The 21,315-nt window shown below is 56.9% G+C and overlaps 2 non-coding genes across 2 annotated transcripts; both read right to left on the bottom strand.

Annotated features, from left to right (window-relative positions):
* Positions 1 to 4,828: 4,828 nt before the first annotated feature.
* On the bottom strand, positions 4,829 to 4,887 carry MIR193B (microRNA mir-193b). Its single transcript, NR_049340.1, has one exon. It is a non-coding gene; the product is annotated as a microRNA mir-193b (primary transcript).
* Positions 4,888 to 21,243: 16,356 nt separating this feature from the next.
* TRNAT-CGU lies at positions 21,244 to 21,315 on the bottom strand. The gene has a single exon. It is a non-coding gene; the product is annotated as a tRNA-Thr (tRNA).

Here is a 21,315-nt window from a genome sequence, read left to right on the forward strand (position 1 = left end):
AACGAACCAGCTGGGCAGGAAGTGGTGGCTCTCGGAGTACCAAGAGCCAAAACTAAAAAGGAAAAAATGTACAAAGTTAGAGCGTACTTTAAACAAGCCAGAGCTTTCATGGTATGCGGCGGCTCCGCCCAGGCTCCCCAAAAAGCTGCTGATGACTGGCTGATAATTGGCTAAATGTGTCGCTGTGCAGTGGCTTCAAGACCGACGTGCCTCCTCTGCGCCCAGAAAACCGAGATCGGGAATCCCGGGGCAGGTTATAAGGGTCATTCTCAGACACCAGGCCACTTCCAGGACTCGCCTGTGACGTTTCTCCAAGACCCCAACCAACTATTCCCGAACCCTCCTTTTCCATTGAAGGGAATCAGAAATCCCTCAATACCTCCTCATGTGGAATGGGGGAGAAAGGTGGTCAACGTGGAAACCCAGATGAAAATATCTGGAAAGAGAGCAGTTTCCGCGGCCGAACAACCAACCAGAGGGCGAAGGCTGGGGCAGGGGAGCCTAGTGGTGTCGCTGGTGGAGCAGAAGGCACGAGAATCCCTGCTAAGGTCCAGGATGCTGTCTCTCAGGTCTGGCCACTAGTGATCGAGGACTAAGAAGTCCAGGGCAGTGGGTCCCCTTGGGGCCAGTGGCCCGCAAGGTCTCTGCACGTGCAGGCCCCCGCGCCAGCCAGCACCCCTGGGTCCCGAAGGGGTTAACCTCTCCACGGTTGCTGACACCCGAGGAGGAGGCTGCTCACTCAGCAAGCTGGCATATCACACTGGGCCATCGAGAGAAGAGAGGGGCTGAAAACAGCCTCTGTGAGCTGTGAATGGAGGCCGCCTGCCTTATCGCCATCAGAACGAAAAACGGGACGCAAAGCCTTCTTGACACGGAACCGGCTACCTGGGCGCTCGCTGGCTCCTTGGCACCTGTCGCGTGGCCCCGGAGCTCTGGCAAGGGGCTCGGGGCATCTGTGCCGGTGAGCACCCGGCCGTCTGGGCCAGGCCTGCAGGGGAACGAGCGATCCTATACTCGCCATGTGACAGCTGGCAACCCGGCCCAGATCTCTTCTTTCAAGCAGCACCTAAAATATTCTCTGGGTGAAGCTGAGGCTAAATATGGCAAGGCCTACGAATGCCTGGTCTGGACCTTTTAATGCCATTCTAAGATACAATCAGGAACCCAGGAGGCCTTTAGGTGGCCTGGAGTCCAGCGGCTGGGGCCAAATGGGAGTCCCATGGGACTGCTGACTCAGGGCTGGGTGCAGCTTGCCTGAGCAGCCGCCTTCCTCCACGCCCAGGGATGCCCCCCAGTTCCCTCTTGGCCGTCCCGCCCAGCCCGGCTCCGTGTCCCCCCATCTGCCCAGCAGGCCCTGTGACGGTCCTGCAGCGCCTTCTCCCCACTTCAGGGCTGCAGCCTGCCCCGCTGGCCTGGAGAGGGCCGGCAAGGGCAGCTTGCACGGTAGCTGAGATGCGTGCAGCCCCGCCGCTGGCCCCGCGCCACGCCCCCTGGGCCCACCCCGAACGTGAGGAGGACCGCGGGGAGGACTTCCAGCTGGCCTGCAGAAGCATGGCTCTGCCCCTGAACCTTCTGGACTCAACGTCTGCTCTGCTCCCGCACAGGCGGATTTGCCCCCAGCCCCTAGGATGGCCTCCACTGGTTGCCCTCTGAGCATCGGGGAGGCTGTGCTTAGCAAAGTGGGGTTCTCCCCACCACCAGAGACCACGTGGTAGGTGGGGCAGTAGGCCCTGCAGAGTCTCTGGGGAGGCTGCCCTCAGGAGCCAAACACCCCACTTCTAGTCAATAGACGCTGCCAGCGGGGTCCCAGGAGCAGAGATCGTACCCCCCCCCCCCCGTCCCCAGCCCTGCACACACGCCCCCGCTGCCACAGCCCCGTGTGCACCTGTCCAGGGCTCCTTTGGGCCGCGGTGATGACTCTAAGGCCACATTCAGGCCTGGGCTGGCAGTGGTCCAGGCAGAGATGCCAACAGGCCCGGGCACGGATCTCACGCACGATTCCAACAAGAGAGCCTGGTTTTCTGCACGCCTCCGAGCAAACTCTCACACCGCGCTGCACGGCTAACTCAAGGCTCAAGGCGGCCACTGCCTGCCTTCCCTGCGGAGGCCAAACAAGTCCTGGACAAAAGGCTCCATTTGCCGGTGCATTTTTAACGTGGCTTTCTGGTGACACCGACCTCAGTTTTCACTTCCCACGTGTGTCTCCCTTTCACAGAGCACCGTGGCCATTCAGGGACACGGAGAAATGAGTTTGCCTTGCGGCTCCTTAAACGCAGATGCTCCCCATAAGGAAGATGCTGTGCAATCGGAAACTCGACGGCTCTGCACATACCCACGCGCCCCCTACAACCCCGGACGCCGAGCGGGCATCGGGTCATCAGCTGCCCTGAGGGAGACCAGAGGAGGGCCGGGCGCTCAGGGTGGCAGGCGGACCCCAAAGCTCACTCCTTCCAAACTCCCTACCACATCCACCCTTTTGCTTTGAAAAGCCTGCGTGGCTCCCAGGCCCAAAAAATCTATGGTGCTTTTACCTCCTGCCCGTGTGGTGCTCTGGTTTCACTTGTTCTATGCACACGCGGCACAAAGCACTGCACGTTTTTCCGAGTTTGGGATGCTGGGCAAGAGAGAAGATTCCAGAACAGTGTTTTATTTTGTTGGCGTGTGCACGTATTTTCTGGCAAGTGACTCTAAGAACCGAGTTTCCCTTACCCGTAATCGGGCTAATTTTTCTCTTCCCCGCCCCAAATAGCCGTATATACTCCACGATCCCGATTAAAAGAGAGTGAGCTGATCTGCTACTAGAAAGCCGTAGCTTTACCTGGCAAGAACCATCTTTCTGTTCTTAATAGAAGGTGGTGTGTGTGTGTGTGTGTGTGTGTGTGTGTGAGGGCGGTGCTGGGGAGCAAGAAATTGGAGTATTCCCTTGTAGGGACTCTCCCACCTTTCCATTGCTTTGAGTCATAAACATAAATGTTTTATCATTAAGGAAGAATTCCTCTCATTGCACTACCCCCTCTAAATATCTCACCCCCGGGGCTAGATCATATTCCCCCACCTCCACCCCATCAAAACATTTGTGTCCTAGTGAGATTCGCCATGGCTTGTATATTGTTAAGAACTCGATTCAAAGTTTCTTTCTTTCTTTTTTTTCATCAAAATCCACACTTCTTGGGGGTGGGGGGATAGGAACCGCTTAATGAAATTTCACACAGACAGGCCCAAGGAGAAAAGCCAAAATGCATTCAGCATATTCAGCAGTTCTTGCTTAATTTGTGTGTGTGTGTGTGTGTGTGTGTGTGTGTGTCTTATTGCTGCGGGGAGGGCAGGGAGAGGGTGGTGGTAGGAATATGCAAAGGCGCTGGGATTCTCTGCCGAATTCCTGCCGACTTCTCGCTGCAAAGTCCTGATTTATAAGCTCTTCCCCAAACTACACCGCCTGGTGCCAGACCCCGAGGGGGGGGCAAAGTTCGCTAAATGTATTCAGAGTTTCAGGCGCCGTTTCAGGGGGCCCGCGTATAAGCAAGGGCTGTGCGATTGCAAATGCTCGCTGGAAAGCAGACTTGCTTCACACTCGGCAACGAAACACGCTCTGATTTTCCCCACTTCACGATCCAGTCGTGTTAACATACGGCTACACCGCCTGGCTGGCAGCTCGGTGTCTCGGCGCCACATTCCGCGCTCCGGCCTCGTTAATTCACCTAAAACATCCTATTTGGAGAAGTATCATTAAAGGCTAATTTGGCGAGATATCCTTATTTAGCAAAGCAAATAGGACCTGACAGCTCTCTGGTGTTGCCAAGGGCGGGGGGGGGGGGGTGTGGGGGGGTGGTGGTGACGATTCATCAGAGCACAAACACAATTTGTGTCACAACGTGACAATTTCCCATCGATGAGCCACGCTGGGATGGTGGACTCTTGAAAATTGTGCTGTTTCATCGTGTCCCGTAACAAAGGGAACTGGGGAAGTGAAGAACTGTTTTTGCCAAGGCCCCCGAGTGCAAATGTCATCTGTGTGTACGTGTGTCATGTCTGCCTTACACAGAATCGTCCATCAAGCACCCTGTGTTCCAAAGTTCTTCGGGTCCAGCTCACTTTTCTATTCTGTGCTGTGGACACCTGATTGAAATCCAGGTTTGCAAATAAATTCAAGGTATGTGGGTGTCTGCATAGGGCACAACTGGAGGGCAGGTGTGTGTGTGTGGGGGTGTGTGGGAGGGTGTAAATTAATACAACCTACGTAATAAGGTTAATGTTCTGGGAAGGGCATTTGTGCCCCTGCCACCCTTGTCTTGAGAGAGCTCCTGTGAACACAATATCCTGAATTTCTGATAAAATGGCTCAGACCGAGGTACCAAAGTAATACTGTGGCTCCCAGCGGAAGCAGGCGGACGGGGGGTGGGGGGAGGGTGCCCCTTTGACAAATGTGAGGACAAATCTAACATAATTACCATTCACAGCTTCAACGGTGTTGCATTTGGAGGGTGTCAAACAGGTATGCCACTCATTGCCTTCAAATCCTGTCCCCTACAACATCTCATTAAACCACTGGGGGAAAAAACTGTACAATTCCCTCATCTCTTTGTGGCCTCCCAAGCCAAGAGGCCCTTAAAAATTTAGCAGGTTCAACAAAAGGAGCGCACACCCTCGGGGGCACACACGAGAATATCCACGCCCCCCCCAACAGCCTTTCACTTTTACCAAAAGTAGCAAACCTCCCCCCCCCTTTCTCCAATCAGCTTTTAGATGTGCAACTTGGAGGTGTTAGCTCTTGGCTCTCTCTCCACGGGCTGCTGGGCCTGAATCCCTCGATGTTTAGAATGACCCCAAAAGCGGGACTTTGTGGGCCAGTTGGATCAAACATAAACTCATCTCGCCCTCAAAACCCCGATTCTGGGACCACAGCCTCCAAAACCTTTTCGAAAGAAGTGTGCTCCCCTGCACAGCTCACAGCACTGGGGCAGTCTGCCTCTGAGGCAGGATTTTGGAGAATCTTGGATAATTAAAGGAATCCTGGGTTTTCCTGCAGGGATGACAGTTGATCTCACCCAAAAGCCAGGACGGTGGTGGGAGGGATGGGGGTGGGTATCTGTCCACCCCGGAGGAGGTATCTTTTCCCTCTCCTGCCTCCAGCCCCACAGTTGGGCCTGAAAGCTTCCCAGGAAGACGCTGGGCCCCCAAAATGTCCCTTAGCAAAGCGCAAAAGGAGTGCCTTTGGTGCCGCATTAAGTCCCCACCCCACCCCCCACATCCAGCTAAAGTTTCGTTATTTATGCCTTTAATTGTCCCTCATTAAAGTCAAATTTGCTGCTCTCCCCGGATTGGGGGAAATCATCTCCACTTTAATAGCTCAATTAGTGTCTGGGTTCCGAAAAGGCCACCACCACCGCCCCCACCACCACCACCTTCCTCCCCATCTTAAACCCCCCTTCTCTTTTTCACAACTTCTCCTAAAAATAAATTATAAATATGGATGTGTCCTCAGAGGATCTGAGCGGCACATTCCAACGCTCCCCACGGTGGGGATTGGAAGCCGGAGAAAGCAGAAAGGCCACTCCCCCCCCCATCCCCAAATCAAAATGTCCTTTTTTTTGTTTGTTTGTTTTTCCCTCCCCCTTCCCCCCCCCCCCCAACTTTTGCCAGAGCCACACGGTGTGGCGTCCGGGCCCGGGCCCCCGGCTCTGCGCCCCGGGACCTGGTTTCGGTCTCCCACGCGCCCCCCCACCCCCCACCCCACCCCGCTGCTGCCCGTCGGGAGCTGAGCCAACGTGCCGCGGCCGCGCGTCCTCCGAGGGGGGCGGGGGGGCCGCCAACTTTACTTCGGGGAGGTGGCAACTCTCCGGGGAGTGTCCTCCGGGCTCGGCCCGCGGGGCGCACGTGGAGCGGCGGGTGGCGCGCGGCCTGGGGTCACGCCGAGCCAGGGCCCCGCACGCGCTCCCCGGGGCGGGGCGGGGCGGGGGGGTGGGGTGGGGGTGGGGCGGGTGGCGGCCTCCCCGCGCGCGTGCATGCCCAGCCCCGGGCCCCGGCGGGAGGGGGGGCCGTGCGCCCGGATCCCACCTCCTCGCCTCACACGCCCCTCTCGGGAGCCGGGGAGGGGGCCGGGGAGGTAGCCCAGCCCCGCCGCCTCGGGGGAGCGCAGCCCAGACAGGCGTCTAGCGCGGGGTCCCCGGAGGGCCCGGCGCTGCCCCCGCCGCCGCCTCCCCGCTCGGGTCCCCGCCGCCCCCCATCCCCACGCCACCCCACCCCACCCCCACCCCCACCCCAGGGCGGCCGCCCGCACCCGCTGGGCCCGGGGGCCTGGGCACCCACCTGCCGCGGCCCCGTGCCCCGGCGCCGGAGGCTGCCATGCAGGCAAGAGGGGGAGACTCACCGCCGCTGCTCCTCCGGGGGCGCAGGGGGCCCCCCGGGGCTGCGCCTTCCTGGGCTCCCGGGAGGCGTGCGCGGGGCGGGGGGCGCCCGCGGGCCCTGCAGCCTCCGCCTCGATTGGAGCCCAGCCTCAAATCCTTCTCCGCGGGGGGGCGGGGGGACTTGCAGGCAAAAAGATCCCAGGATCCCACCCCTCCCCAGACGAGCGCCAAGTGATGGGCGGGGGGGCGCGCGTAGGAAATCCTTTTCTGCCGAGAGCACGGAGCCGACGGGGCTGCACCCGGCCTCCACGGTCCGCTGCCGCCACAAAGCCGCGCCCCCGCCCCCCCGGCCCCCCTCCCCCGCTCCCCCCCCCGCCCTATGGCCGGCCCGGGGCGGGGGCTGGGCCGGCCCGGGGTTGGCGGCGCTGGGGAGGCGGCGGCGGCCCAGGCGGGGCGGCTCCTCCCCGGCCCGGAGAGAGGGCGCGCGCCCGCCTGCCCGGGTGGGGGCGCTGGGGGGGCTGGGGCGGGGGCCGGGGCGGGGGCCGGGGCGGGGGGGCCTTCCTAGAAACCCTCGCCAAATATAGTCAGCGGATAGGGGCATTCCTAGAAATGCGGCGGCGACGTCAGCCTCGACCTGTGGGGGCAGAGCCTGGGGTTCTCCAAACTGGGGGGGGGGGCGGGGGCGGGAGAGATTCCCCGGCTCCACCACCCGGTGGGCCGGAGGAGGGAGCCTGGGCCGGGCCTCCCTCCCGGGGGCGGGCAGGAGCGCTCCACATGCGCTCCAGGGATCCCTCGGCTGGGGCGCAGGGTGCCTCAATGGGGACACAGCTACTTAAGATTCAGACTCGCCCCCAGATCCGCTAGCCTCTTTTGGGAACACTCAGTGGCGGTGCCAGCAGGCGCTTTTAGCCGGTCCTCCCATTGCATCGGGCCTCCCCACCCCCCCACCCCCCACCCCGCAGGAACAAACCCTGCAAGCGGGAGCAGCAGCATCCAAACTGCCCCCCCCAGCCTGGTCACCACCCCCTGGTGGCCCCTAAACATCTCTGGGATGACGGGAGTCCCTTGGAAGCCCCAGGTTTGGAAACTGGACAGCGGTGCTCTGTTCCCAAGAACTCCCCAGATACCAACCCACTTTCAGGCCAAAACATCAAGTTGTTCTCCCCTCACCCCCACCTGTTCCAAAGTCACTTTGACGCCACTGTCACAGCAGCAGGGGACGAGATATGCTGGAAATTGGGGGTTGGGCATTGAGGGTGCCACTTCCACCTGGCAAAGATCTGGCCCCTCAGGTGACACCCCTCCCTCCATAAGCTACACGAGGCTCCAGCAGTGAGGGGGCCCTGCAGCCCTACCGCTCAGCCCCTGGTGAAATCTGCCCCGCCTGCGCCCTTTCCCTGGGAACCCCCAGATCATAGTACAAGTATCCCCTCTTGCCCAAAGAAGATCCAAACAACTGAGACCTGATTTGTCCCCCTCCATTGCCCAGCCTCTTTTCAAGTAAATGTGACAGGACTGAGCCTCCCAGGATCATAAAAAATGTATTTGCTGTCCTCTGTTGGCCGACGTGTGTCACACTCAGAAAACACATCACCCAACCTGTTTGGCCCTCCTGCTGCTATCAACAGGGGTCCCAGGGACCCCAGCCAGAGGGAATGAGCCAGGCAGGCCCCTCTTCTCCTTCTGCCCCACGTGCACCCCTAGTTCCTCACCCCCCAAAGATGGGGGGCCCTGGTTTGCAGTCATTGCACTGGTCTTGGACCAACTGCTTTGCGTCTCCTGTCCCTTGTCCCTGGCTGGGCTCCAATTCCAGAAGCTAGAGGGCAGTGCTCAAGGAAGGTTTGGGGGGGGGGTGCTCTCTGGGTTCACCCCCAGGGCAGAGAGACCCCTAGGGGGTAGTTTCCCCCATAGCAACTTGGAGGGCAATGGGGCAAAAGGGGGACAGGGGAGACGCCTCTTAAAGCAAAGGATTGATAGCTGATAATCATCAGTCCCCATTTGCCCCTGAGGACCTACTATGCGCCCAGCACGGGAAGTAGACGAGCTTACTGAGCTCTGCCCATTTTCCAGAGGAAAAGACTGAGGCTCCAAGGTCAGTTGTTCATGGATCCGACACTTGCTTGCCCTCTAGGTGCCAGGCCCAGAGTTGACACTGAGGCCACCGTGGCAAACAGGACAGGTCCCTGACCTCAAGGAATGCATTGTGTCAGGGAGAGACCTAAGTCAGCAGGAGGTTAGCATGCTGGTCTCCAGGTCCAGGGCACAAGCTGTGGAGCCCAGCTGCCTGGGTCAGGGCACCAGGAGACACCCCAGCTGGGTGGCGGTGTCCACCTGCGCCCTCCCTGCTGATCCCACTGGTGTGTGGTCTCCATTAAGACTGCGGCATCCTTGCAGCCCCTCTTGTGGGCGCGCGAGCGGCTGGGCTCCTCCTGCTGCTTCTCCCCAACTGGGAGACCCCGGTCACTGCTTAGCCAGCCTGGGCCTCAGCTTCCTCATCTGTAAAGTGGGATTTATAATACCTGCCTTCTAGGACTTTCATGAGGCTTCAAAGAGACAAATACTCTGGTAGGAAAGGGTATTTGGCATTTTTTTTTCTCATTGCTTCCTATAAAGATAACCTTTTTTTAAAAAATAAATTTGTATTGTTTTAATTTTTAAATTTTTATTTATTTATTCATCACACACACACACACACACACACACACACACACAGAGGCAAGAGACACAGGTAGAGGGAGAAGCAGGCTCCATGCAGGGAGCCCGACATGGGACTCAATCCTGGGTCTCCAAGATCAGGCCCTGGGCTCAAGGCAGCGCTAAACCGCTGAGCCACCTGGGCTGCCCTAAAGATATCCTTTTTATTTGCTTTGTGTCGAAAAGTTGCAGTTTTAAGTACTGTTAGCAGAAAATACATAACAAAAACGTCTTAAGTGAAAAAAAATTCAGAAACACTGCACAAAATTAGGCTCATTGACATATTTTCAGAATTTTACTGAATATGGCCTCTGCTGAAAATGAATTATATGACATTTGTACAGGCGTTTCCAGATCACGGTGCGAGCACTTGAGCGCCTTATCCTCTACACCCAAAGGTGAGAGTCACTCAGTTTCTGAAGGCCATGCTGGCAAGCACCGGAAAATGGTCAACTCCGGATGCTGTTGACACACTATTCTGTTCTTTCGCCTGAAGGTGTTTCTGTTGAGTAGGTGTCTCTGTGCTTCCTTAACCTCTTTGCTCTCATCTTCCCACAGCTTCAGAATTAGGCTTTGGATTTCTTCTGTTTTGTTCTGTTTTGTTTTGTTTTGTTTTTGTATGTGTGTGCTCATCCCTGGGGGTAGGGACCTGGTTTGCCAAACTCGTAGGTAGCTCCAAATTGAGAATTGGACTTCATGACTTTCAGCACCATTTGACCAAGAGGGGCCTCTGCGTGAGTTCACGAGATGGTTGGTTGGACCTGCTATTATTTACCTGGAGGAGGGGATGTCAGAGGGAAAGAGGAAAAAACTGGGGCCAGTGGCAGGGCTGGAGTCCAGGCAGCAGGTGCGACACATGCAAAGGCCGGGCCCCTCTGGGGAGTTCAAGAAGCTTCTTGTGCCACAGCAGCAGGGCCTCAGGGGCCCCAGAAGAGTTGACCACCACCCACATCTGTGCACAGAGCCAGAAGACTCATCCCCCCCTCCCCCCCAGTTCAGGCCCTCACAGTTGGGTGCAGAAGGAAAAGGCAAGCTTTGCTGAGACCAGCAAAGAGCCACTTCTCCCTAAGGCAACCAGGGCCCTGCCTAACTTTACCTTGGACCTTAAAAGCCCCGAAAAGATGTCCCCTGATCCCCTTGAGGCCTGCTCTTGCCCATTCTGGCCCAGTCTCCTGTGACTCAAGCTTGTGGCCGGCCTGAAATCCAGTGAGGTATGGAAGTGCTGCCAGACTCCAGAAAACACCCTGCTCCTTGGCCAGAAGTCCCAGGAGCCCACTCTGGCCTTCTCCCGGGAAGGGGGTCACACCCGCACCCAGGCTTCTGGCCGGAAGAAGATGCCAAGGCCCAGGCCAACGGTGTGGAATGGCCACCCTCGGCAGAAGGAGCCTCCGGGAAAGGCCTGGACTCCTGGTACCCTGCCCTGCCTGGCACACGGCAGGGCAAAAGCAAGTTTTGTTAGGAAACAAATACAAGAAAGAAAGGAAAGTACTGGAAGAGAAGCCAGGGTGGGGGTGGTGGCTGGGACTATAGCGATGATGTCCCATGTGTGAAGACCTCAAGACTCCCAAGAGGCGGAGAACCCCAGGCCCAAACTCCAGGTGGACAGAAAGATCAGCTGCTATTGGGTGAGACCAAGGAGTCTGTGCTTTCTGATCTATTGGGGACCAGACCTTCGCCTGCCAGGAGCATCATGACACAGGCATGTGACGGAAATTGGTTAAGAAAGGTGTTGTGTTTTTTTTGTTTTTTTTTTTTTAAGATTTTACTTTTTTATTCATGAAAGACAGAGAGAGAGGCAGAGACATAGGCAGAGGGAGAAGCAGGCTCCCTGCGGGGATCCCCATGCGGGACTGGATCCCAGGACCCTGGGATTACCCCCAAAGGCAGACGCTCAACCATGGAGCCACCCAGGGGTCCCAAGAAAGGCTTTGCAGTGGCAAGAGAAGCCAGAGCTCAATCAGGCTGTGACCTTGGACAAGCTCTTGGCCCTCCCGAGTTGCAGTGTGTCCCCACTGGCAAAGTGGGGATGTTAAGAGGATGAAACCGTATGATCCGCACAGGGCGCCTGGCCGGGTCTGGCACAGACCAAGCACTTGCTAAATTGTCGCAATGATCAATCCCTGTTCAATGGGAGCGGGGAACCGGCCACGCCTCTGGATGCCAGGAATGGATTCGAGGTGGTGGGGCTCCCTGGCATTAGCGTCATCCTTGCCCCTCAGCCCAGCGACACCGGCGTGGAAGCAGCACCAGGAAGCAGCACCAGGCGCTGGATGGATGAGTCAGCCTGGCCCAGCGGGACCTGGTGGCCTAGAGATGCAAAGTCAACCCCTTGGATTTCGGGGAGGGGGGGGAGGCCAAGCTGGGTCGAGAAATTGGAGAACATTCCCCGTGCAGCCCAGGTGGGCATGAAGGCGTCGAACGACATCTCCATCTGCCCGGACTATTCTGGAACCCACGTGGCCGCGGGCCCAGCGCCGCCGCTCACACCAAAGCCAGCTCCAACGCCGATACTGCTGGCTTTGAAGTATTTTGACCAGAGGTTGCAACCGGCAGCCCACGGGCCAAGTGGAGCCCACAGATATGTTTCATTTGGCCCACGGGCCATTTAAAATAATAATACTAAGTTTGATTCAGTGGCCAATGTTTTTAAATCAGGAAATTTCATATTTAAAAAAAATCCAGATTTCTGGCTTCTCTTAAAAAAAGAAGAAAAAAATCAGATGATCAAAAGATTTGGCAACGGTGGGTTGGAGCCTTCCCACAGGGCAAGAGTGGGTTGGAGCAGAACAGCATATAATAGAATAGCAGTCAGGGCAGGCGAGCTGCTGTAACAAACAACCCCCCGCTTTCAACGGCTCGCGACGATACAGTTTTGTTTCCTGTTCGTATCTCAGCCCAAGCAGGGGGATCCTCAAATTATTTAGAAACCCAGGTGCCTTTTATGTCATGGCCCTGACATCTTTTTAAAAAATGTTTTATTTTTTATTTTATTTTATTTTAGAAGTCAAAGATTTTTACCGACTTAAAAAATGTTTTAAAAAACATATTTTTATTATTCATTTTAGAGAGAGAGAGAGAGTGCGGGGGCAGAGCGAGAGGGAGACAGAGTCCCCGGCAGACTCTGGACAGGGGGCCCGATCCCATGACCCCGAGATCACACCCGGTGCTCTGACATCTAGGGCTTCATTCTTTCTCCACGAGCTGGGGGATGGTGACGGAGGTTCTAGGGATAGCAAACCAGCTTTTCATGCATCAGCTAGGAAGCATCCCACGTGGGCGAGCACCAGTCCTGAGGCCCGACAAGTACCCAAGGGGGATGTGAAATGCGGTGCCTGCCTCAGACACCAGGAGGAGGAAGAGGTGTCTCTGTCTCAAGTGGCTGTCCCAGATGCTTCCTCATCTCAGTCATGGAAATGTCTTCTCATTGTCCTTTGTCGCCCCTTTCCAGGGCAGCTCTTTGGCTCAGAGGAAGCCACTAGTCGTTGGTTAGAGGATAATCAGGTGATACAATCCCAATGAGAGAAGATGAATTTGGATGTGATGCCTGGAACTGCAGCAGCCACTTTGGGCCAGACTTGGGGGTGAAGCCAACAGGCTAAAGGCAGAGAGGAGAGGTGGAAGGAACCTGTGTCTCTAGTGGCCTGACAGAGGTATTTCTCAAACCATCAATTGAGAAGCCCACCGTACCTCTAAGGCTTCCTGGCAAATGCCTAATAAATGTCCTTATTGCTAAAGGCAGTTTGAGGCAGGGCACCCCCTGTTCCTTATAGAAAAACGTACCCAAAGCACTAAGGGCATAGTTCCTGCCTGGCTGGGTTCACTTGGGTCATCTGCCCGGCCACGTAGGTATTTGGGTTTTGACTCCTTGACTTAAAAGCCTTTTTTCTTGCAATGCAGAGCTGAGGTCAGTTTGGCCAGCCCCAACCTTCATGGCCTGGAATAGAAATTTCCCAATGTCTATCCCTGGAGAAGGCAATGTGCGACATTCAGTGCCACCTGGGACGACGTGGTGCCATCCAGGACCTGGCTCTCTTCCTCCACCAATCCCTGTGTGACGCTGATTGCACGATGTCCATGGGTTTGGGGCCTCATGGAGGTCAGAGGCTGGCAGTAGTTCCTAACAGGAGTGATGAGCTGTGGTGGCCTGTCCCCAAGTCTCTTAAGAGAGTCCCTGAGGGATGCCTGGGTGGCTCGGTGGCTGAGCATCTGCCTTCGGCCCAGGGTGTGATCCTAGAGACCTGGGATCGAGTCCCACACCGGGTCCCCGCATGGAGGCTGCTTCTCCCTCTGCCTGTGTCTCTGCCTCTCTCTGTGTGTCTCTCATGAATAAATAAATAAAACTTTAAAAAAAGAGAGAGAGAAAGAGAGTCCCTGAGATGTCTGGCTTGTTTTGGAAGGAGAGATAGGTAGAATGACCCACCATCCTGGTTTGCCCAGGACTAAGGGGTTTTTTGGGTCACTGGACTTTCAGTGATAAAACTGGGACAGTCCCAGGCCAACCAGATGGTGGGTCACCCTACCTGTCCTGAACAGGGGATATGGGAAGAGTGGACACTTGCCAGTTCAGGTCTGTGGGAGTGGCTGTCACCGGGGAAGGAAAGCAAGTAGATTCTTCTGAATACCCTCAGGCGGTCCCCAAGGACTCTGTGTCAGCCTTGGGGGCCAGGTCTTGATATGCCTGTCAGGGTAATGGGTGAGGGGACCAGACAGAAGGAAACAGTCATCCCGGCTGGGTGGGTGCAGCGTCTAGGGGGAGGCCAGAGGCAGCTTCCTACCAGATGGGCTGGCCATGGAGACAGTAGGAGAAATCTTAGAGCCGTTGAGTTGGATTATTGGAGCCTGTCCCAGCTAATGTCCAGGCTGGTAGCTTCTAGAAGGCCACAGGGCATTGTTAAAGGGATGTTCAGTTCCCTTCTGATACTGGACCACTGTCGCCTTGGAATGGCACATTTTGCAAATGTCTGCATAAATCGGAGCCGAGGAGGGCTGGTTCTGGGAAAGGCCTGGGGACGGGCCATTTCTCCCTCGGCCCACACGTCTCCAATCCCGAACCCCATGCCAGGGGGAACCTGGGGAACGCACAGACCTCCTCTCTCTCTCTCTCAAGCGTGACCTCTGCGACATCGACGTGGCATTGTCCCCCTCACATACATGTGGGGCTCTGTGCGAGGCGGCGTGCTGGGAGCTAGGCTGCACTGGAGCCTCGGTTTGGGTTCGTTGGTTTGTTGGTTTGTGTTTTGCTCTGTGAGGTCTTTTATTTTTTTATTTTTTATTTTTTTCTGCGAGGTCTTTTAAAAGGGCCACCTCTAGGGCAGCCCGGGTGGCCCAGGGGTTTAGCGCTGCCTTCGGCCCAGGGCCTGATCCTGGGGACCCGGGATCGAGTCCCATGTTGGGCTCCCTGCATGGAGCCTGCTTCTGTCTCTGCATCTCTCACTCTTGCTCTGTGTGTGTCTCTCATGAATAAATAAATAAAATCTTTAAAAAAATAAAAAATAATAAAGAATAAAAGGGCCAACTCCCAACAACAGAGAATAAAGTAACAAACACCCCTATGCCACCACCCAGCTTAATTAATCCATCAATCAGTCAATCAAATGCAGAGTCTGCGCATACCCCGTGCGCCCCTGCTCCCCGCTGGCCACCTCTGCCTCCCCCCGCGATGCCGCTGTCCTGAATGCAGCTGTCATCACACTCAGGCAGGTCTTCAGCTTTTACCACCTCTGTGGCCTGAAACCCACAGGGCATTATTTGCGTCGTGGGGACTCCGTGTACCTGGCATCATCTTTCTCTGCCAGCCTTTTCTTGTTTGTGTGTTTGGCTCCACGTCCTGTGAGCTTTCTCCACGTAGTTTATTTATTCGAGCGGCTCAACTTCATTGTCTTCTGTTTGAAGACACTCTACAGTTTGCCTTTCTGTTTTCTTGGACGGACATCCCCTGGTCTTCCCGGCAATGCTGCTTCGAACACCCTCCTGTCCAGAAATTTCCGCAAAGGCTTACATGCCAGAGTAGAATTCCTGGGTCTCATTTTCACAGGGTTTTCAGAAATGTGGTGGCTTTTAGCCTGGCATGGGCTCGCAAGTTTTTCTGAGCCCCTTCCAGTCCTTGTTGTCTTATACCCGAAAGGCTTTCACACATTCACACAACCTGGATCCTCTGGGCATCTGAGCATTCAGCCTCTGGTCTCTTGGGAAACGCATGGGTGTGTAAGCTAGTTCTTGTAACATCAGGTGGTAGGCGCTGGAGGGACAATAAACCCGAAGTGCCCATGGTGCACTGAGGGAAGAGCAACTGCAACTGCTGAGCTGGAGCATGATTGAAGACAGTAGTTAAGTTAGTAATAGTTAGGCAAGGTTTTGTGGTATGAGTAGGAGTTCTCCAGGAACCGGAGATGGAGAAAGGCCAACCTAGGTAGAGGGAACCGTGTATGCGCAGCACCCAGAGGACTGAGGCACAGGCTGAACTGTAGAACACTGAGGAGCAGGAGGGAGCACAGTAGAAGGGCCACTTGGGGCCTGGAATGCCATGCTTGGGGTCTATCCTGATGGTGGTGGGCAGCTTGTGGAGGATGGAACGTTGAGAGTGACATGTTCACTGCTGCGTTGGAGAGAGGTCAAATGACAGTGGAAAGCAGATGGAAGAGAGGCAAGACTAAAGGCAAGGAGGCCAGGTAGGAGTCTACTGCAATAGTCCAAGCACCAATCATCAAAGAAGAATCAGAACAGTGAAGGTCTAAAGCAACACATGGGAGGTGACTAGAGAGAGGTTTAGGTGTTGACCAACTGGATGAGCAGAGGTCAGGGAGGAGGGGTGAGTCAAGTGTTGGGGTAAGCAGAATTGTGGTCTCCCAAATTTGTCCACATCTTCATCCCTAGGACCTCTGAATATGTTGTGTTTCGTGGCACCTTTTTTTTTATTCTTAAAGATTTTATTTATTTTAATGAAAGACACAGAGAGAGAGGGAGAGAGCACAGCAGAGACACAGGCAGAGGGAGGAGCAGGCTCCATGCAGGAAGCCCGACGTGGGACTCGATCCCGGGTCTCCAGGATCAGGCCCTGGGCTGAAGGTGGCACTAAACGGCTGAGCCACCTGGGCTGCCCAAAAGGGACCTTTTTAAAAAGATTTTATTTATTTGTTCATGAGACACACACACAGAGGCAGAGACACAGGCAGAGGGAGAAGCCGGCTCCCTGTGGGGAGCACAGTGGAGGACTCCATCCCAGAACCCCAGGATCACACCCGGAGCCGAAGGCATGTGCTCCACCACTGAGCCACCCAGGTGTCCTGCAAAAGGGACTTTGCAGATGTGATTAAAGTCATAGACTTTTTAAGTAGGAGGATGAGTCTGGATTATCCAGGTGGGCCCAATCCAAATCCAGGAGTGCTTCCAAGCAGAGAACTTTCTTTGGCTTGCACAATGCAGAGAACTTTTTTTTTGGCTTGCAGGAGAAACATGCAGAAGGTGAAGCGAGATTTGAAATGTGCAGAGGACTTGGCACAGATGTCAGGACACCGTGTGCAAGGACTGGAGAGAGGCCTCGAGGCGCCAGGAAACAGAACCCAGTCCTACCAGTGCAGGGAACTGGATCTGGCCAGCCACCAGAGTCAGCATGGAAGCAGATTCATCCAGAGTCTCCTGACACTAGCCCGGCTGGTCGCCACCTTGACTTTAGGCTTGTGTGAGGCCCAGAACCAACCTGGGCCTGTGACCTACGGAAACGGAAAGGCAAGGCGGTGTGGTTTTTAGTTTGCTCATGTTCTGGTTAACTTAGAAGGGTGGAGGGAGAAAACCAACGCGAGCACGGATGCCGGGTTTGTCGCTGGGCCGCGGGCAGATGTCACCGGGAGCTTTGGGAGGACCTGGAGGGGAATCAGATTTCCGTGTTCCTCATCAGACTCACCTGCGTTAATTGTGCACTGCTGCACAACCCCCTTACCCCAAACGTACCCCAAACTTACAGCCACATACCTTTAGCCTCTCCCAGTTTGGGAGTCAGGAGGCTGGGTGCCACGTAGCTGGGTCCTCCGGAGGCTGCAGTCTGGGGGTTGGCCAGGCTGGGCTCTTGGCTGAGTTTGGGCTGCTGTGACAGGTACCACGTGCTGGGGGGGTGGGTGAGTGGGGTGTGTGCGTAAACAACACACATTTGTTTCTCCCACTTCTGAAGGCTGGGAAGAGGTCCGAGATTAGGGTGCTGGCAGATTTGGTGTCTGGTGGGGTCTCCTTTCCTGGCCTGCGGACGGCCTCCTTGTCCTCACATGGTGGAGAGAGAGACGGCTCTCATGTCTCGTCCTCTTTTTATAAGGCATTATAAAAAAAAAAAAAAAAAGGGCCTCACCCTCATGACCTCATCCCCTCCCCATTATCCCCCCAAAGGCCTAACCTCCTAATACCATCACACTGGGCATTAGGGCTTCGACATAGGAATTTCGTGTGTGTGACATAAATGTTCAGCTCATAGCAACTAGAAGGACTCACTTTCTTTTCTTTTTTTAAAACTTTTTATTTATTTATTTGAGAGAAAGCAAGAGAGAGCACGAGCCAAGGTCGGGGCAGAGGGAGAAGGAGCAGCAGGCTCCCCGCTGAGCAGGGAGCCCAATGCGGGACTCAATCCCAGGACCCCGGGATCATGACCTGAGCCAAAGGCAGACGCTCAGCCACTGAGCCCCCCCGGGGCGCCCCTGGAAGGACTCACTTTCAAGTTCCCATGGCCACTGACAGAATTTGGTTCCTCGTGGCCACTGGTCTGAGGGTTTCGATGTCTTGCCAGTGGTTGGGCCGGAGGACGCCTTCCAGATCCTCGCCATGTGGGCCTCCCCGACCAGCCAGACAGAGCCTGCTATCCAGATGGGTGTTGCCATCTTATGCAACATGATCAGAGAAGTGGCATCGCGTCACCTTTGCTGGATCCTGTTGGCTGCGAGCAGGTCACAGTCCTCCCACGGAAGGAGAGGGGATTACGCGGGGTGCGAAGACCAGAAGGCAAGAATAACAGGCTACCGCACAGCCTGTCGCCAACACTCCTCAAAGGAAGGGACGGGGTTTCTTAGCTGACTGTTTCGAGAACTGTTACAGACCTACACCCAGCAAGGCGTCAGGGGCAGGGGTTCTCTTGTGCCCACACTACGTGCAAAAATGAAGCTCCGCTCACCTGAGCCAGAAGGCCAGGGCCGGGGCAGAAGGGAACACGGTCTGGGGAAGCGTTCATTGTGCGCCAGCCTGGTGATTTGCTAAAGCAAAACTCAGATAGATGTGACACAAACAATGTCTGCTGCTTCCAGGGGCCTGCCACAATATTTTCTTTTAAGTGCTACTCATGCCTGAAATACGCTTCTGGTTTTGAAATGTGGTTCTCAACTCCTGCACGACTACAAATCACTCACTCTCTTATTAAGAGGCCCCCCCCTTTTTTTTTATCCTTTAATGTAGGTTTTTCAGAGCACATGATGTCATCCCAGGTGGGAGCGATGCCAGGGCGGGGGACCCGAGGCCTCTCCTTCCGGGGGGTCAGCTCGGATGACAAGAGCGAGCTTTTCCACTGCAGTCGTGGCATCTCCCTGCCGCAGCGCCGGCCTGGGGCGGCCTGTGCTCGCCGGCGCCCTGACAGCTCTGGACTCCTTACGTGCTCCCTCTCTTTTCTTTTTCTTTTCTTTTTTTAAAGATTTATTCATTTATGATAGACATAGAGAGAGAGAGAGAGAGAGAGAGAGAGAGGCAGAGACACAGGCAGAGGGAGAAGCAGGCTCCATGCAGGGAGCCCGATGCGGGACTCGATGCTGGGACCCCAGGATCACGACCTGAGCCAAAGGCAAATGCTCAACCACTGAGTCCCCCAGGTGCCCCAATTTTGGGATATTTTTAACAGTGAGGAATCTTCAGTGTTCTTTTGTGACATTTCCTTCAAAAGAAATGAATGGGTGCCCCAGTGGAGAGAAGAGGACACTCGATCATCAGCTGTCTTAATTCTGGATCCTTCTAATTTGCCTGTGTTCTAATAGGTTATCTTTGGGTTTGTGGGCTCTGGAGTGATTCTGGAAAAAAAATTTTAAAAATCACACATGTAATACAATCATCTCCCAGAAAATCCAAACAGTGTGAAAATTCACAGGGTAGAAGTGAAGGAAGCTTTTCACCAGCTCCCAGATGGGACTGCCCCCCCCAGAGAGGTCCCATTAATGTGCTGTGGGTCCTTCTACCCTCTGTCCACTCAGGGAGGGCGGGGACCAGCCACCCCAGCACCACCAAGACGCAAGTCAGAAATGCGGAATCTCGGACTCCCCTGAAGATCCAGAACCTGCGTTTTATTTTTTTCTAAAATTTTAAAAAAGATTTTATTTATTTATTCATGAGAGACACAGAGAGGCAGAGACACAGGCAGAGGGAGATCCGATCCCAGGGCCCCGGGATCATCACGACCGAAGCCAACGGCAGATGCTCAGCCACTGAGCGACCCCGGCGCCCCCAGGACCTGCCTTCTAACACCACCCCTGGGGTGACGTGTGAGAAGCCCTGGTGTTCACTACTTTCACGTGTGCATGAGCTTCCCCCTTTGTACCCACGCATGCCCTCGTGCTCCTGGGGTTAGAGTAGGGCTGCCTTTGGAAGACAGGTCCGGGGGGGGGGGGGGGGGGGCGGCAGCATCAGCATCACATGCCAGGTAGTTAGAGACGCAAAGGCTCAGGCCCCTCTCAGATGCCCCCCATGCAGAGGCCGGGGTGGGGGGGCAGTGAGCCCCGGGGTCTCGCAAGGGCGGGGGGATGCTGCTCTGGGATGCCCCCCACGCAGAGGGCGGGGGGGGGGTGCAGCGAGCCCCTGGGTCTCCCAAGGACGGGGGGAGGCTGCTCTCAGATGCCCCCCACACAGAGGCCCTGGGGGGGGCAGCGAGCCCCTGGGTCTCCCAAGGGCGGGGGGATGCTGCTCTCAGATGCACCCCACGCAGAGGCCGGGGTGGGGGCAGCGAGCCCCTGGGTCTCCCAAGGGCGGGGGGATGCTGCTCTGAGATGCCCCCCACGCAGAGGCCCGGGGTGGGGGGGCAGTGAGCCCCGGGGTCTCGCAAGGACGGGGGGATGCTGCTCTGGGATGCCCCCCACGCAGAGGCCGGGGTGGGGGCAGCGAGCCCCTGGGTCTCCCAAGGGCGGGGGGATGCTGCTCTGAGATGCCCCCCACGCAGAGGCCGGGGTGGGGGGCAGCGAGCCCCTGGGTCTCCCAAGGGCGGGGGGATGCTGCTCTGAGATGCCCCCCACGCAGAGGCCCTGGGGGGGGGCAGCGAGCCCCTGGGTCTCCCAAGGGCGGGGGGATGCTGCTCTCAGATGCACCCCACGCAGAGGCCCGGGGGTGGGGGGCACCCCGGGGTCTCTCAAGGGCGGGCGGATGCTGGTCCGGGGCTCTTCCTCCCGGGCCGCTCCTGCCGGGCCCCCCCCCACACCGCCAGCCGTCAGCGAGCGCGCCCCATCAGGCTGGCGCCCCGCTGCACCCCGCGGACACCGGGAGCCCCGTGCCCGCTCCCTTCAACCAGGAGCGTCCGGCTGGGTTGGAGCAGGCGGGGTTTCGGGTGCTCCCTCCGCGGGCTGGGGGTCACTGCACGCGTCGCTGGGTGCACCCGAGCACCCCCCCCCCCGGGGTGCATCCTTCCGTGATGCAAACACAACAGGCTCCCTGCGACCCTGCCTCCGTTCACCGAGGCCGCCGCGGAAAGGCCAACGGCGGCGCGGCCCCGCGGAGGTGTCCACGCCCGCGGGGCTCCACGAGTGGGCGGGACCTTCCCCCCCCGCAGCGCCTATTTCTTTTCTACAAAATAGCCAGGCGGCCCGCAGCTGGCTCGGGTGTGCGCCCGGCACCCGGCGCCCGCAGGCCTCATTAGAGACGAGACAATTGCACTTTGTAGGGGTTTTTCTTTTTTTTTTTTTTTGCCTGGGGCCACGGGCTTCCCGGGGACCCTCGACTCCCCGCGGGGGGCGGCAGGGGGCGCTGTGTGCAGGGAGCCGAGGGCGCGCCCCCCGACGCTCCGCCTCCGCGAGGCCGGGAGGGGGTGAAAACAGTTGGGCCGCTCTGCACCCACGGGCACCCACGGGCACCCAGGGGCACCCACGGGCACCCAGGGGCGCAGCTCTGGCGGGGGCACGGCGTGCGGGCGCTGCGGAGGGCCACTCTGGAAAAGGGGTCCCGCGCCTTTTAAAAAGTCGCCCCTGTGCGAGGGAAGACCGACGCCAGGCACGGACGGGGTTCGAACCCGTGATCTTCGGTTTACGAGACCGACGCCTTACCACTTGGCCACCGCGCC

The sequence above is a fragment of the Canis lupus genome, chromosome 6 (assembly GCF_011100685.1).
Source record: "Canis lupus familiaris isolate Mischka breed German Shepherd chromosome 6, alternate assembly UU_Cfam_GSD_1.0, whole genome shotgun sequence".
Taxonomy (NCBI): domain Eukaryota; kingdom Metazoa; phylum Chordata; class Mammalia; order Carnivora; family Canidae; genus Canis; species Canis lupus.